Source organism: Xiphophorus hellerii, chromosome 3 (genome assembly GCF_003331165.1).
Source record: "Xiphophorus hellerii strain 12219 chromosome 3, Xiphophorus_hellerii-4.1, whole genome shotgun sequence".
Lineage (NCBI taxonomy): Eukaryota > Metazoa > Chordata > Actinopteri > Cyprinodontiformes > Poeciliidae > Xiphophorus > Xiphophorus hellerii.
In genome coordinates this window covers 33,142,104-33,160,284 of record NC_045674.1, presented here as the reverse complement: position 1 = coordinate 33,160,284, position 18,181 = coordinate 33,142,104, and the positions used below count along the sequence as shown (strand labels likewise).

General features: G+C 38.8%; 1 protein-coding gene across 5 annotated transcripts in view; it reads right to left on the bottom strand.

The window, feature by feature from the left end:
• Positions 1–18,181, bottom strand: part of grik2 (glutamate receptor, ionotropic, kainate 2) — a 445,844-nt gene that overhangs the window by 161,297 nt on the left and 266,366 nt on the right. The gene's annotated exons all lie outside the window — the stretch shown is intronic.

The window sequence follows — 18,181 nt, the reverse complement described above, 5'->3', positions numbered from 1 at the left end:
CTCTGCTTAATTGAAGAGGAAAAACTGTGAATACTCTCAGCTTTATTATTAAAATTGAATACCAAAAATATGTTCTTTGTTGCTTCTCTTTGTTTTGATAACCATCATCACATTTTAGTCCATGGGAGTCCAGCTCCCTTCCTAAGGGGTTGAATGATGCTAGTTTTAAATGCCTCTTCTCCATCATCGCTGATTCAAACAGTCCAACTGTCTCCTCAGCTTGTCATATTTCCAAAGACGATCTGCAAATTAACCATCACTTTATTCAGCTGTGTCGAACCAGGGAAAAAACTAAAAGATGCTGGATACTGGACATTGAGGACTGACTCTGGACCACTGATTAGATGAACGCATAGACTTTGTTCACAGCCTCTCCTCAACTCTTCAGGTTCATAAAAGAACCATTAGTGTGCAGTTCAATAGCATACTGTTCCTTTTAATATTGCAAAAGGGCTCTTTATTCTATTTTTACTGTTTGACATGGTTTATTCAGAAATTAGCTGAATAAACTTTCTTCAGTCATCCTATAATTTTCTTTATAGGAAATTATAAAGAAAATTTGTGTTGATCTTTCCCATTAAATCCCAATGAAATGTATTCATGTTTGTGGTTGTAATTTTTTATTGATTACAATTATATTTGCATTTGCTAATATGTAACACTTGTCAACAAATAAGCAATTTCCGCTTGGGGATCAATAAAGTATGTTCTAATCTATTCTATCTCACTATTCTGGCGAACAATAATAATTAACATTAGTCACTGTTTTGATGCTATTGGGTCTTGCTGCACTTTTTAAAAAATTTATTTACTGTGTGTAATATTATGCACTTCTATTTGCTGAGGCATGAAAAGTTATTTGGCTTTAGCATGTTCAACACCTGGATGTCTGGTTTCTAACTGGATTACTCTGGCTTTCTCCCACATTCCACAAATCTGTGTGATAGGTTAATAGGTTGTTTCAAATTGCCATTAGTTATGAATGAGTGTGTGCATTGTTGTTTGCCCTCTATATCTCTGTGTTGTTGTGTGATGGACTGTGACCTGAATGCCTCTCGCCAACTGAATGCTATAGATACAGAGATAAACACCAGACTATGGATGTTAATTAATTCATGAATGGATTGTTGTTTAAGTTCAGATTTCTTATAAATTTAAAGTGCTAGATGCACTTTGCTGTCAGAAATTCACCTAGTGCTGGGGTGTCCAAAGTTGGTCCTCGAGGGCCGACATCCTGCATGTTTTAGTTCTCTCCCTGGTGGTTCCAAGAACCTTTTCAGCATGTCAATGTTCTTCTTGGGCCTTCTAACAAGCCATCATTTGATCCAGGTGCGTTAAACCAGGGAGAGAACTAAAACATGCAGGATGCCGGCCCTCCAGGACAGACTTTGGGCACCCCTGACAACAAACCTACAGTAGTGCTGTTGTAAAAGGGTTTTTTGTTTTTCAATTGGTGACCAATCAGTGTATCTGGTCTGTATAATGATGAATGAGGGTTCACATTCTGGTATGTTAGATAGATTTTTGTCCATGATGCTAAGTCCAAGAGTATGTTTTCGGCAACTAAGCTTTTGGTTATATTTCACGTTTTAGGTCACGGCTGCGACAAATCAATGTTGGACTAACACATTTTCTCAAAGTCAATAACAGTGTGTGAACAGTATTATTTACTGTAACAAAGAAAAAGGCTCCCCTGTACAACTTTATATTCAAAGATACAAACACTTTCCAGCCTCTCTGTGTGTTGCCAGAATTCACTGTCTTAATCTGTGTTGTTATATTTATATGCTAAAGTCTTGACAGTTAACAGTCGGCCCAAACCGAGCTATCAGAGAACTGCCAGTCATTCACGCTTCACGAAAGAAGCCTATAATTTTACAGATCCTCATAAATAAATAAATACATAAAACAAATCGAATTAGTGTTTGTCTCGCTTGATTGAAAAGCAATCAACACAGCTCTCCACAGATGTTGCATATAAATTGCCTCAGGGTGTAGGAGAAAGCATTGTCCTTTTGGAAGGAAACAAGTTCAAATCATCAATTTTTCCCAATTGGAGCCCTGAATCTAAGACAGTCTAAGGTCTGAGAACCAGTAAGGCTGTTTGTATGCATGCACAGGGCTTGTGTGAAAACTTTGCATTATTCAACCTGAAATGTGGCAGTGTGTGAAAGCATGAACAGAAAGCAGTGATAATAATTAGTGCTAAAAGATGCTGAAGTGGAAGTATTTTCCTCTGGCTTTTGCTAAAAGCAGAACAAAATTTTTAATAATCAGAAAATACCACATGATTACCAGCACAAAGTAATAATACAGGAACTGAACAGACCAGGCGAGAGTGTCCTAATCTTGGATAGAATGCACATATACATGTTGTCTCAGCTATGCTGTTACAACAACATGTGACTACATGTTTACAACATGTCGTGTTCTGCATCCCTAGAACCAGAACCAAAAAAGGAGAAGCAGCATTCAGCTTCTCTGCACCACAAATCTGGAACAAACTTCCCGAAAACTGTAAAACAGCTGAAACACTGACTTCCTTTAAATCTCGACTAAAAACCCAGCTGTTTAGAGTTGTATTTGAAACGTAATCAGTTATGTATTTAACAATGGCACTTGACTTAATGTAATGATTTGATTGTTAATTCTGTGTTGCATGACTTTGTGTTTTTTAACTGATCTGTTGCTTGCTGTAATACAAGGTTAGGGGGGAAAGTTCATCCAGTAGTTAAATTTGTGTAAATATTGTTCATTGTCATAATTATACAAAAAATGCTACTGCTCCATTTATGTTAAAGAAACTGTAACTTTGTTCCATCAGTAGCCACATTCTAAATGGTGAAGACAGCTTCTGCTATCATCCCTCAGATCCTCCCTGACATGACGCCAGGCTGCCTCTCAGTGCTGAGGCCCAGAGCAGAAACAGTGCTCTGATGTTCACAGCTATCCATTCTTTGTGCAATAAAGCACACAGACTCTCAGGAACCTTTTTATTAGCTGTGTGACACTCTGTCAGTCTTTCACAGAGTGATGCTGGAAACAGGAAAAGTTAGCAGTTTGAGATTTTTAAAAAAGATTTTATTGGCTCTGGTGGCTTTTCTCTGAAAGTGGTCAGACTAGAAAGCGCATTATGAGAGAGGAGGAAGACATGCAGAAAGGGTCATCAGGCGGGAAATGAAGCCGTGACATCTGCCACCATACATGGTCAGGTTTTTCTCATGCACCACGCCCAGTGATTTCAGCTTAAGTTCTCTACACACAGCTGGAACCGTCTTAGTTTCTATCGCTGTTTTTAGGAAATTTTTATAAATCAGCATTTCTTCTAAAGGTTTTCTTGTGAACAGAGACAAAGTCAGAAAAGTATCTCATGAATTAAATATTCTCTTAATTAAAGTCAGCAGCCAAATGTATTCAGAGGTGTGAGCAGAGAAGCTAGGCACACGTATGCTGGAGGAGTTTTGGCAGCAAAGGTTTCTATTCCTTTCTGCTTCTCCCCAGTGTGAGTCTCATAAGCACCCGTCAGGCAGACTTGCAAATGATTCAGCAGCACCGGCACTTCACTCTATAAACATCTCATTAAAATCAATTATGTCACTCCTGAATGAAATTAAAGCTAAATGCTTTAAAAGCTGTTTTTTCCCTTGTGTCAGCCAATATGAGCATTATCCCTGACACACTCTATTTTTCCACCTTATTCTCTCACTTGCTGTCTTCATCATATGCAAGCACACACATACCCACTACATGAGTGATTTATTGAATCTCTTAAGCTCTGTTTGATTTCAACACTTATGAATTGTTAAAATGCCCAGGTCTTATTTGGCAACTGCAGAGGTACCCCTGCCCCCAACTCACCATTCCTCACCAACCAGCTTCTCATCATTACCATGGAAACAAAGTGGCAAGAAATAGCTTTCAACCATAGTGGGGATTCTGTTATCATTTCCTAAGGCTCCTTGATTTTTGTTCTCAGCACATAGTGCAGCTCTGGACTGACAAAGAAATAAGCTTGAACTGATAAAATATCAAAGAATTGGAATTAAACTGACTATCAAGATCCTCCAGCAGTAATCTAATTCTATGCAAACAAAACAAGACTTTTCCAACTGCAACATAGTGAGAAATAATGAAAATGGATCATGAATGATTAGAATATGTTGATGTTCTCTGAAGGCAGAAAGATCATAACATTTTATGTTCTTATACAGATACATCAGTTTCCTTGTTTTTCTTCAGCTTATAAAATACATTTTATTATAAAAAGTTAAAGGGTTTAGAAAGAAATTAAGTTCTTAAAAGAGATGTTTCAGAATAGTTAGGCTGAAAGATATACTGAGTATTCAAGTCGTGCATAATTTTTTGAAAAATATATAAGTAATTAAATAACTAATTACTTTTGAAAAGTTATTAGTAAAGTAACCGGATTACTTTCTTGGAGGAGTAATCAGTGATTGTATATTTGAACATGACAAAGTGTTTAATGTCCTTCTTTAGTCTCACCAGACACCAGATCTCATTCTAAATCAGGTATATTCAATTAAAACTCAGTGAAGTTACTAAAATTTCCTCCTAGCACAAGGTCTGCACAAAAGTCCAATATTTGTGTTTTATGACACCAACTGTCTACTGGTATGTTCACATTTTCACTGTTAACAATCAGCACTTTATAAACAACTATTTATCTTACTACATATAAAAGTAGTAGTAAGACCAACAGACAAATAAATTTAAGACCTTTCAGATTAAATCATAAACCTCAGAATACAATTTATCTTAATTTTTTGTATTTAAGAGAAAAAAATTGCCATTTTTTTCTCTTAAATTGAAGCAGCTCAACTCAAAGAATTGAAAGCTTACACTTCAAATAGAAAAGTTAACACCTAAAAAATAGAGAACACAAAATAAAATGTGGCTCTTTTTGAGAAAAACTGCAGTGCAAGCAGACATCACTCTCCTTTTTTGCCTTGTACCAACCTGTTTTCAAGTAAAACAGACCAGAATCTTCAGGAAACAATTAAAATATCCTAGAGACATTTTCTTCTAAAATCTTTTTTAAAGAGGGTCTTAGTGCTGTCAGTCAGGCTGATGTGTGAAGTGCTTACAACCAGCTCCTTCCATGCTTCTTCCTCATAACAGAGCCCACCATGAGTGTGCAGACTAGTATACATGGTCACTGATGACGGTAGATAAACAACTCACCATTACAGGAGAAGTGCTCATCTGCCATCAGCATATTGAGCATGAGAGTGATGAGCAGTGCTAAGTCGTTCTCTTGGCTCTAATTAGTTGCTTGGTGTATTACAGTAGATGACAGAAGGACCAACAGTTCTGCTTGGTTTGTTTCATGCCCATGTCTCTGCTCAGACTTCAGCAGAAAACATTGTTCAAAAGAGATGTGCTTCCTGTCATAGTGGCATTTTATGAGTCCACTTTTAATTATTGCAACGATTTTGCAGCATGTGAAGCTAACAGGCTTTGACGTGTCTCCTTCAAGATTGACCATACTGTAAATTGCTCTGTCCCTTAATCATTATAACAGTGTTTTTCAGCATCACCTTTTCTTACTTTGGAGCAAGCCCTGAAGTTACCTCTATCTCTTCTGCTCTGCTCTGGTAAGTTCACTACATTGGCCTAGAATGGTAAACAAACAATTTCATTGGCTCAACTGAGTGAACCTATTGTCTCAATAACTTGTAATCTCCAAAGCACACCACCCTTTTTCCTGCTTGGTTCTGCATTTACTCTTTATCGCCATAAAAATGCGATAGAGAGTATATGAAAACTATCAATTCCAGTGAATTTATCAGATTGGGCTTGGGTCTGGACAGAACCATCACTCGCTCTGTATTTCGACTGAAGTCCACCATGCATTAGGGGATGCATGATGTAAATGAACACCTTTGAGATATAGGAAAGCAGGAGATACCTATCATGGAATGTGAAACCAATAAATCTGCAGCAACTGTGCTCTTATGTCCATTGATCAAAATTAGTGAGAAATATTTTTCAATACTTTGCTTAATCTATACCTCATAAAGTGTTTAGGGTTAGGGTTATCATCTCATGATTTTACTTTAAATATATTGTTATACAATATTTCTGCTATGTCCCCTCACAGTGGGGGAGGCACAACCCAAAGGTTCATGAGAGGGCAGTTTCATCACCATGGTAGATGAAACATGTTCCCCAGGATGCATTTAGAGAATATCTATGGATATCTAAGTTTGATCTGTGTGGCTTTTAACGATCAGCTTCTCCTTTTTTGCCCAAAGCAAAATAAAAAAAAACTCCAGGTTGTTTCTGGAACATGTCGGACTCTGACAGGCCTGTCCCTTGTCATCAATTCTGTTGGTGACATAATGTAAGTATAGTTGTTGAGAGAAGGGTATCTAGTGTGTGACGATTGAATGCATTATAATTATGTCCACTAGGTGGCAGTCACGACTTTATGTGAATTAATAAATCTGAAGAATAGACAACAGAGTAAGAGTTCTATGAGCTACCTTTAAGAGACCTGTTTTGAGCAGACTTATGAGCAGAGACACCTTAATAAAAGTGTCAGAGCAATAAAAGACAACTGGTTATTATCAAGCACAGACATGGTGTCAGGAATGAACTGAGAGGCTGACCATGGAACTAAAACCTCCAGAGAGCTTGAGGCTGACTGGAAATGTGGATGAAAATGGGCATGCCTTCAAACAACGCTTCCAACTATATGTCGCCGCAATGGGTCTGGAGGCAAAGACGGAGCCAAGAAATATAGCAATGTTGACGACTATAGTTGAACCACAGGCTACAACGCATTTGTGTTGGATGAACCAGAAGACAAAGAAAAGTTGGGTGTTGTGTTGAGTAAATATGATGCTCACTGTTCACCCAAGAAGAATAAATGCTACCAGAGATATGTGTCTCGCTCCCAGATGCAGAACCAGCATGAACCTCTCGATAACTTTCTGAGAGACTTGAAAGTGAAAGCTCAGCCATGCAATTTTGGCCTGCTAAAGAACTCTATGATGAGAGATCAGATTATATTTGGTGTAAGTGATGGAAAGCTCAGAGAAACACTGGTGAGAGAAGTGGAACTGACCCTGGAAGCAGCTGCAAAGATGTGCCAGTCAAGTGAGCTGTCTCTGCAGCAAGTGAGGGCGTTTCCTGAACTTTTGTCAGGAACTACTAAGTCAGTGATGGAGCAGTGGCAGTCAGAGCTGTGTCTTGCCAGAAGAAACGTAACAGATAAGGCGGCTGCAGGAGGATGGCGTCATCAACTGTAAGCGCTGTGAGCTACTAAAGTGAGACAATTTCCTGCCTATGGTAAGTAGTGTTTAAATTGCCATTTTATAAAGCAATGCTTTATGAAGAGGAAAGAAGAAAAGAAGGGGAATTGTGTAAACTTAGCAGATGAAACTGATCTAAGTGACTCATTTTTTATTGGCATTGTGAACTGTGAAAATGAGTCAAAAAAGTAATTCTTTATCATCTCTGGCAATTTATTGCTAGAGATGATAAATACTGATAAATGGAATTACAGTCAGGTTCAGATTGGACACAGGTGCTAAAGCAAATCTCATAAGCATAAAGGAAATGCTAGTAAAACCTCACCTAAAAGAAGTAAAGTTGAGCTTAAAAGGCTATAATGGACATCTTATTGAGAGCATTGTTAGCTGAGTGTGACAGTTAAAGGGACAAAACATCTTATGTTCTTCTCATTTGCAAATGAAGATCGTGAGTCACTTTTAATTGATAAATCCTGTGAAGAACTTGGACTGGTGAAAAGAGACTATCATATAACTGAACTGAATGAACCTATTGACTCAGTTGATGCAATGCTTCAGGATTATGAGGATGTTTTTCAAGGATTAGGTTCTGTACCCTGCACATACAAGATTCAGTTGAGAGAGGGCGCTCAGCCTGTTGTGCATGCTGCATGTCGCATTCCAGCACCACTGCCAGAGGGGTTGAAGAAAGAGTTGGACAGATTGACCAGTCTGGGAGTCATTCAAAAAGTGGAAGAGCCCACAGACTGGGTTAATTCCATAGTGGTCACAAAGAAGAAGAATGGAGAAATAAGAATATGCATGGATCCAAAAGATCTAAATGAGAACATCATGAGAGAACATTATAAATACCCACTCAAGAGGAAATAATCAGTGAGATGGCTGGAGGAAGTTATTTCACCAAGTTGGATGCATCACAAGGTTCTGGCAAGTAAAGCTGGATGAAGACAAAAGCTGAATGCGGACATACCCAGATAGAAAAAGAATGTTTGGGGCTGGCTTATGGACTAGAAAGGTTTCAGCTATGTGTATGGTCTTTCATCTTTTGTAGTAGGAACAGATCATCCATCATCAAAAAGAATCTGAATATGATGCTGAGGATTCAGAGGCTGATGATGAAAATGCAGAGGACTACACTGATCTACACTCCAGGGAAACACCTGATTCTTCTGTGAGTTCAACTGAAGAGGATATTCAGTGTCATGTGAATGTGGCATCTACTGTGTTGCCTGTGTCAGATGAAAGATTTAAGCAAATAGATGCCACAGCGAAGGATACAGAATTACAGTTGGTCACACAGAACATGGATGGCCAATAGGTCTTCTCACTGCAACAAAAGGTACTTTGTTGCAGTGAGAAGACCCCTTCAATTTGCTTCTAATCACCTCTTCCTACGTAGCTGTTTGCTGAGTGGTGGACCTTCTAATCTAAACAGATTAGAAGAGGTTTTTGTATCACTACTGCTCTTTTTTGATTAGTCAGTGGGCTGGAAGAATAACTGAAATAGAAATGGATGATATACAGGATAATATATTGGATAATATAACTCATCAGATTCCATTCATTGACTTGCAGCATTCATTCTTTGATCAACATGGAGCAACAGTAGACAATCATTTGCATTTTGTTTTTAACTTATGGAGAAGTTAAAAACAAAATGATGAAAATTTTCCTGATTTTCATCAGGAAAATTTCCAGACGCCATGAAAATAGCAAAGGTAATTCCCATTTACAAAAATGGTGAGAAATGTATGTTTAGTAATTACAGACCGATATCGTTGTTGCCCCAGTTCTCAAAAATTTTGGAGAAACTATTTGTAAATAGATTAGATACATTTATAGATAAAAATAATATATTAAGTAGTAGTCAATATGGATTTAGAGCCAAAAATTCGACATCAATGGCCCTTATGGAACTGATAGAACATATAACAAATGCTATTGATCAAAAACAATATAGTGCTAGCATTTATGTCGATCTAAAGAAAGCATTCGACACGATTGACCATAGCATTTTACTCAAAAAACTTATTAAATACGGGATTAGAGGGCCGGCATTACAGTGGATTTCGAGCTACCTGGAGAATAGAAAACAGTTTGTACAAGTACATGATACTAGATCCGAATTTTGTGAAATTACATGTGGAGTTCCACAGGGCTCAGTACTTGGACCAAAGTTGTTCATTTTATATGTAAATGATTTGGTAAATGTATCAGGGTTTTTCAAATGTATTCTATTTGCGGATGATACCACTTTTTTTTGTCAGGGCAATGATATAAAAGGGATGTTAAAAGAAATGAAAATAGAATTTATGCAAATACATAAATGGTTCAAACTAAATAAATTATCTTTAAATTTGGACAAAACAAATTATATGTTATTTACAAGGAGACAAAGAATTGTAAATACTCCATTTAAAGTTGATGGTGTAGAGATTTGTAGAGTTAGTGAGGTGAAATTTTTGGGTGTGATAATTGACGAGAAATTATCATGGAAATCCCATTTGAATTATTTAAGAACAAAATTAGCAAAATCAATTGCAGTGCTTTATAAAGTACGGGATTTTCTGAATGATCATGCACTATTTATGTTGTATAATGCACTAATTGTTCCACACTTGGTTTATTGTGTTGAGGTATGGGGAAAGGCATGTTATACTAGTATAAAATCTGTTTTTGTTTTGCAAAAAAGGGCAATAAGAGTTATTGCTCGAAAACATGGTAAATATCCAACAAATACATTATTTTGTAATTTGAGGTTTTTGAAATTCAATGATTTAGTTGATTATAATATTTTGTTGGTTATGTATAAGGCACACCTAAAAACATTACCCTTAAACATCCAAAAAAATTTTGAAAAGAGAGAGAGTGGTTATAACCTTAAGGGGACACAGATTTTTAAGAAACCTAAATTCAGAACCTGTTTGAAAGAACGATGTACTTCGATACAAGGAGTCAAACTGTGGAACGACCTGCAAAACGATGTTAAAAATGCTAAATCATTACACATGTTTAAAAGAATGTTAAAGATTGTTTTTTTGAAGAAGTATGAAATAGTATAAAGTCAAAGTATAGTATTGTTCAGTTGAGATTGATGATTGACCTTGTTTCTTTGTTCTTCCTTTGTTTTCTTTTTTTTGTCACATAAGACAAATCAAAAAAATTTTAGTTTTTTTTTTTTGTTTGTTTGTTTGTTTTTTTGTTGTTTTGATCCATAGTTGAGAAAAAGGGGCAGATATTATAAGATTATTTTCTTCTTTCTGCTACCTTTCATTTCATTTTTTTAAATTATTTTATTTTTTTCTTTGTATTAAAAATTTTTTTTATTTGTATTGAATGAAATGAATAAAGATGAAAAAAAAAACAAACAAAAAAAAAACTTAAGTTTTCATTACAGGAAGAAACCTCCAGCAGAACCTGAACCTGGCTCAGTACGAGCGGCCATCTGCCATGATTGACTGGGGACCCAAAAATTGTACGATCAGAGTAGTACTTCAATATGTTAAGTAGAAGTAGATTAAGCTTTAAATAAGCAAGTGCAAAAAGTATTTGTTAAAAAGTAAAGTACTCAAGTACTGAGTAATTGTTCACAACACATGATTTAATATTTTTAAATTCATGTCAGACAGCCAAAAGTAAGTTTTGTTATTTTAAAACTAATACCCAAATATTTACACAAATAAGGAGTTCTAGACCAACCATGGTGAACGGTGTGGTCCGTGTTTTTTCATGGGGAACTTAAAAAAGAATGAAGTAAAAATGGCAATATTTCATTATCTAACACATAAGTGAACCAAAGAGCCTCCTGAGTCAGAGAACCACCTATGGGCTGCAGGTCTGTGTCTGACGCATTGGTTAGCATGTTTTTCTTCCTTCTTATAGCTTGATAGGAAGTCAGGTTATCCAAATTAATACAATAATAGTGAAATTATATTGATCACCGAACACTGTATAAAGATATCGACATTTTTGTACACAGAAAGCCCTAACAAACTATTTCAATGTAGGACAAATAAATAGTTTCTCTGAACAGTATTTATTTACTATCAATCTAATAGTATGACTTATTATTTAAAGGGTCATTTATATTATTTTTGGCTAATACTATTATGATAAAACGTACCATTCAAACTCAACATCTTAAGCAATAATCAAACCATAATAGTCTACTAAAAGCACAACAGGGAACTTAATCATAGAAAAATATTCTTTATCATGTCAGCCTCAAGAGACGCTGATGTCTGGTCAGTGTTCCTCTCCTGATCCATTCTGCCTGATATCATACAACACACTGTGGGCCACTGAATATCGCAGATGCATTTTTTCATAAATTGCCTGTATTCATCCTCACTGACATTCTTCTGCCTGGAATGTGCGTCTTCCCACTCACGTCTGTACTTTTGCAAGAGTTCTTGCCTCTGAGGACGTTGAAGTATCGGTTAGAGGACATTTTTTTTAAATCCGGGTTGATAGCAGCTCACCGCTGCTGCTGCATGCTCCAATCAACCGTGCCAACAGCTTTGGTCCATAGCATCCTGGGGCGTCCTGTGTAGTTCCTGCCATGACAATTTAGCTGACCATAGTATTTTCTGTTTTATTTTGGTCACTATTGATACACTTTGTGCTGCTATGTGTGTGATAGGTGTGTGTGTATAAGATAAGATAAGATTTATTTGTCATTGTCATCAACAGATTACAACGAGATTGAGATTTGCTCGACTCGAGTTAAGATGCAGGTTATGTGTATTTACTTAATATACAAAGATAAAGAAATAAATAGTACAAAATGAGAATAAATAGACATCAGAAGATGGTTGCAGCGCCTGGAGGTGTCGCAACAGAATTTACATTTTTAACAAAGTGGTGTCAAGAGCAGAAGTTCTTATGCCTTTGAATTTAGTGCCATGATTGCCATCGGGTAAAAACTGGTTTTTAGGCGATTTGTCCTGGTTTTTATTGCTCTGTATCTCTTGCCTGATGGCAGCAGCTGGAAGAGACCATGGCCAGGGTGTGAAGAGTCATTTAAAATGTCCAAAACTTTCTTGTGGAGCCTGGAAGTGTAAATCTGTTCCATAGTGGGGAGGGGGCAGCCTATGGTTCTCTCTGCTGCCCTAACAACCCTCTGGAGCGCCTTCTTGTCCGCGGATGTGCTACTGCCGTACCAGACACACAGACTGTACGTGAGCACACTCTCTATGGAGCAGTGATAGAAGGCCTGCAGCAGGTCTGAGGGGAGACGGTTCTTCTTGAGTATTCTCAGAAAGTACAGTCTCTGCTGTGCCTTCTTCAGCAGCTCCTTGGTGTTGGTGCTCCAGGTTAGCTTGTCCTCCAACTCCATGCCCAGAAACCTGAACACTGGGACCCTCTCCTCACAGGTCCCACTGATGGTGAGAGGCTGGATGTCCGTTTTGTTCTTCCTGAAGTTGATCACCAGCTCCTTTTTTTTGGAGGTGTTGAGGAGCAGGTTATTGACTTTGCACCACTCTGGCAGCCACTTCACCTCATCCCTGTACTCCAGCTCCCCCTTCCCGCCTGAGATGAGACCAACAACAGTCGTGTCATCTGCAAACTTTATGATCTTGTTGCTGAGGTGGTTGGAGACAAATTCATGAGTGTAGAGGGTGTAGAGAAGTGGGCTGAGCACGCAACCCTGTGGCGATCCGGTGTTCAGGCTGATTAAAGTCCCCAGAGACGATGTGAACAGCCTCGGGGTACTTGTTCTGGTTGTTGCTGATAGTATCATGCAGGAGTCCCACGGCCGAGCTAGCGTTAGCATCCGGTGCTATATAAACCGCAGTGAGTAGAATGGCGTTAAACTCACGTGGGAGGTATCGGGGTCTGCATTTAATTGTGAAGAACTCCACGCCTGGAGAACAGTGGCTAACAACTACTGTGGAGTTCGTACACCAGCTGTTATTTACATAAACGCATAGTCCACCTCCTCTTTTCTTACCGGAGCTCGCTGATCGGTCCTGTCGGTGTGCTGTGTAGCCTGCTAGCACGATTTCCGGGTCCGGTATGGTTGGATTTAACCACGTCTCCGTGATCAACAGAATGCAGCATTCCCGGATGAGGTTGTCAGTTGCAATCCACAGCTTCCATTCCTCCAGTTTGTTAACGAGAGACCTCACGTTGGAGAGAAAAATGCTTGGTAGCGGTGGTTTGTGTGGCTGTTTCCTGAGCCTCGCTAACACGCCGCTGCGACACCCCCTCTTTTGTTTACGATCTCTGCGCCGTCGCCCTGTCGTAGATACTGGGATTGTAATACAGGGAGAGCCCGGTGTATCAGACATTTATAAAAATACGGAACAAATTGTATCCCGTGTCAGGTCAATACGGGATACAATATTTAACAGCCAAATGTGGGACGATTCCGTATTTTACGGGATGTGTGGCAACCCTATATAGGATCCTGCTCAGAGTGCAAATACTATTAATGATTTCATCCACAATGAGCAGCAACCTCAGTATCTCCATGTTTTAGACCAAGCATGAAAGAAAACTTGACCAATGGCTGTTAGCCTCTGTAGTAGCCTTCTCTATGCATGCACTTAGCATACTAACCACTTTCTGATTGGATGAGAATATGACATGTATATAATATAATTTAAATTTCAGAACAATATCATTATCCACGTTTGTACAATATAACTATCAGGTTATAACGTGATAGTGCTCAAAAATGTATTTTCCTCCGTGACAACAAAACGCTGCTTTTATTTCATTTCCAATAATTGTTTTAGAGATATAATGAAGTGATGTGTGTGTGAATAGAGGAGAGTACTGCTGTAGCTAAATGTGTATCCTAAAAAACTAAACTAAACTGTGACATGATCTCTTATGAGCAGAAGGCAATAAGTGGATCAGCAGAATAGAAATCAGGACCCACAGAGAGCAATTTAATACATTTTATTTGCTGTGTCTAATATTTTAAAATAAAATTTCTGCAAATGTTCCTTAAATTATGGGAACATTGATGGAGAACAAGACACTAACAGAAGATCTCTAAAACTAGTCATAATTCATAAATAGGACTATTTCATGATTCAAACACACAGGATACAATAAAAAGCATGTCAAATAGTACAAAGCGTTTTTGAGTTAATGTTTCCATCCATCCTTCTGAAGCTGCTACCCCCACGACCCGACCCCGGATAAAGCGGAAGAAAATGGATGGATGGATGGATGGATGGGTTATTCTATGTGGGTTGCTTCTGCTGGAATTGTGGAACACCACTATGACGACATGCATTACTACACACATTTTGTCAAAACTGTGGAAGGAATATTGCACATGATGAATGTCAAAACATAAGGAATATACCAAAAGAGTTTGATACAAGTCCCTCCCTACAGTTTTTCATGGGGACAGAGATTGATTCATTTTGATGATCTTTCAGAAAGTAAGACATGAGGGCAACAGCAGTCATCCAGAGTCTGGGTTGATAATAGATGGGAAAAAATGGGGGTGCACTAGTGAAGTGGCATTTTTATGGTTGATCTTAAAGCAGTGAGGGATGGTAGTTGGTTGTCACGCAGAAAGCACTTGTCACGGTGCTCTGGCTTCTTTGATTGAAACATAAACACCTTGAGAGATGCAGGCACACTTGGGAGCAAGCCAGGGGAAGCAGCTATAGAAGGAGTGTAGGAGGTGTAGGAGTGGGGAGTGGGAGGGAGATTTCACACTCAAATGGTGCCCTAAAGCTTCTCAGTATCCTTCTTTCACTGTTCAGTGGCTTTTCAAGCCCCACCTCTGTAGTTCTTGAAGGGATTAAAAATTGAGCATGTTCTGTGATCTTTTGGAATCTTTCAGTGGCCTTAGTCATGACTAGGTCACTCACTGCCATCAGCTATTTTTGCTATTTTCGGCTCTGTAAACACAAGCTGTTCTGATACATTATAAATGATTTTATTCAGATCATACTAACATATTTTCCTGTGTCTCAGATGATAGAAAAGCAAACACGTACTATCTGCTTTTCTCTGTTCTCTTGTTCAAATACAGATATGTAGAAAATACAAAAAAACTTTAATTAACTGGATAGAAACAAGCAAAAATATATACAGGGCAATATTCAGTAATATATTTCTAAAGAGACAAATAAGAGATATTCCAAATTGGAAAACAAATAGAAAAGAGCTCACTGAGGAGTCAATGTGTTGTCTGCTCATTTTCTTTAGTGTTGTTACTCATACCATGCAAACATTTTACTAACATAATATTATTATTGAATATGCATTTCCTATTTTTATGTGATAACAAAAATTCTGCTCAAATAAAAACCTTACATTTTTAGCTCTATTTTAGCAATAATTGCAAATGCTGTTGTGCAAATTAGACCATCCCTCCCTCCATCCATCTGCAGATCCATACTTATGGACGCAGTCGCAGGGTGGCTGGCACCTACCTCCAGCAGTCACTGAGTAAGATGTGAGGTTCACCCTGAATAAGTAGCCAGTGCTACCACAGGGTAACACAGAGTCACATATGACAAGCCATGGTCACAAACATGCACACACGTAAACAGTTTTCTAGGCACACATAGTACAAGAAGCAGGTCCATTTGAAAGGTCAGATAATGTAGGTGATAACCACAGAGTGCTAGGAAAGTTCAAAGTAGGTGTCTATGCATCAAGTTGTTTTTTATTTTCTATTACTTTCTTTAGTTTTCCCCATTGTTCTTTCTTTTCCAATATGTGTGTGTGGGTGTGTGGGGGTTTGTGTGGGGGGGAGAGGGGTGGGGGCGTGTGTGTGTGTGTTTGTATGTCAAGACAGGATGTGGTTTTAACTGAAGTCTATAAAAATTGTGTGCAGCTATACTTCGGGGCTCTTCCCTTCTCTGCTGGTCTGTCTTCCAGTGACAGAGCCTTTGAAATACTTCAGGACTTCGAAATAAAACATTTAAAGACAAACATCAATCTTTCTCATTTCTTAACAGTTTCTCTGCCCTTTCCTAAAAAAAGCATTTGGTGTGAACACACCATTAGCCTCCAGCTAGCAGCAGCGGGAGGAACTGTCCTACTGAAACTGTCCAACACATACAGGAATTGTTCATACAGGAACTGTACATGGGTCATTGGACCTTCACTGAAACAGGTGAAGGTCCAAAGTGTACAAAATAGCTAAAGTGTGTCATGCCTTGCCCTGGCACACAGCTAAATCCAGTCATCATCGAGTAAAAGTTTTGACCAGGTTTGGCTGTCAGAGAGGAAATACTCACCCTGACTATCTGAGCTTGGTAAGGAAATAAACCTGATAATTACACAGAAAGATACCGTTCATAAAAATTAAAAGAGAATTGAGATGGATAATAAAGATAGATATGAAGGATAAATATATACAGTAGATAGAGGATGAATAGAGAACAATGTCAAGTTCTTCTTCCTTAGGAATGTTTTGTCAAATATGTAAATATATTCAAGACGTTCAAGTACTTCTTTAATAACTACTAAATGTATTTTGTTTGCTATAATGGTCTTAACATTGAATACAGAAATCAACTGTTCTGCAGACAGATCAAAAGAAAGCAGCAGTACACTGACTGCAATTTTCTGGCCAATCACCAATCTTTAAAAATCCCGACTTGCTGATTTTTTATGTGTGTGCAAAATAAAGTCACTAACTTGGAGTGACTGTTGTAAAGCATGCAAATGGAGAGTTGACCTTGTGGGCGGGACTGTCCATTAGTCTTTCTCATGGCAGAGCAATAGGAAACAGTGTCTGATTACTGTATAGCTCACACATTGGCTCAGGGGCCCACACCCTCCTCAGTATGGTTCTGTGTAGCAAATGTGTGTTTGCTTCAGTTTGAACACATCAATAATTTACATTTAAAATAAAATAATTTACAGATGTATCAGAGTTAAAGAAATTACAGAAATCAAACCACTAAGTTGAGTATTTTTATCCAGCAAGAAACAAAAACTTTGTGCTTTTCATGTCTAATTTGGTGCTGAGGCATTTAATATGCCTTTTTAAAAATTATTTTGAAAAACGTCTGAGCAGCCTGAAGATCCTGTACTTTGAATTACAAACGGTTAAAAGTGTTGAAAACACATAAAACAGAAAATAGCCCAAACCTCTTGAGTCATAAACTTCAACTTCAGCAACTCCTGTTGGAAGGACGTACAACACTGTGACCAAAGTCTGAAATAGTGATGTGACATTCATGGAAGAGCCTATTCTTCTGAATGGCTCTTTATTATGAATGATCCATCCATCCATCCATCCATCCATCCATCTTCTTCCGCTTATCCGAGGTCGGGTCGCGGGGGTAGCAGCTTCAGAAGGGAGGCCCAGACTTCCCTCTCCCCAGCCACTTCTTCTAGCTCCTCCGGGGGAATCCCGAGGCGTTCCCAGGCCAGCCGAGAGACATAGTCCCTCCAGCGTGTCCTGGGTCTTCCCCGGGGCCTCCTCCCGGTGGGACGTGCCCGGAACACCTCACCAGGGAGGCGTCCAGGAGGCATCCTGACCAGATGCCCGAGCCACCTCAACTGGCTCCTCTCGATGTGAAGGAGCAGCGGCTCTACTCTGAGTCCCTCCCGGATGACTGAGCTTCTCACCCTATCTCTAAGGGAGAGCCCAGCCACCCTACGGAGAAAACCCATTTCGGCCGCTTGTATCCGCGATCTCGTTCTTTCGGTCATGACCCAAAGCTCATGACCATAGATGAGGGTGGGAACGTAGATCGACCGGTAAATCGAGAGCTTCGCTTTTTGGCTCAGCTCTCTCTTCACCACGACGGACCGGTACAGCGCCCGCTTGACAGCAGACGCTGCGCCAATCCGCCTGTCGATCTCCCGCTCCCTTCTTCCCCCATTCGTGAACAAGATCCCGAGATACTTAAACTCCTCCACTTGGGGCAGGACACCCCCCCTGACCCGGAGAAGGCACTCTACCCTTT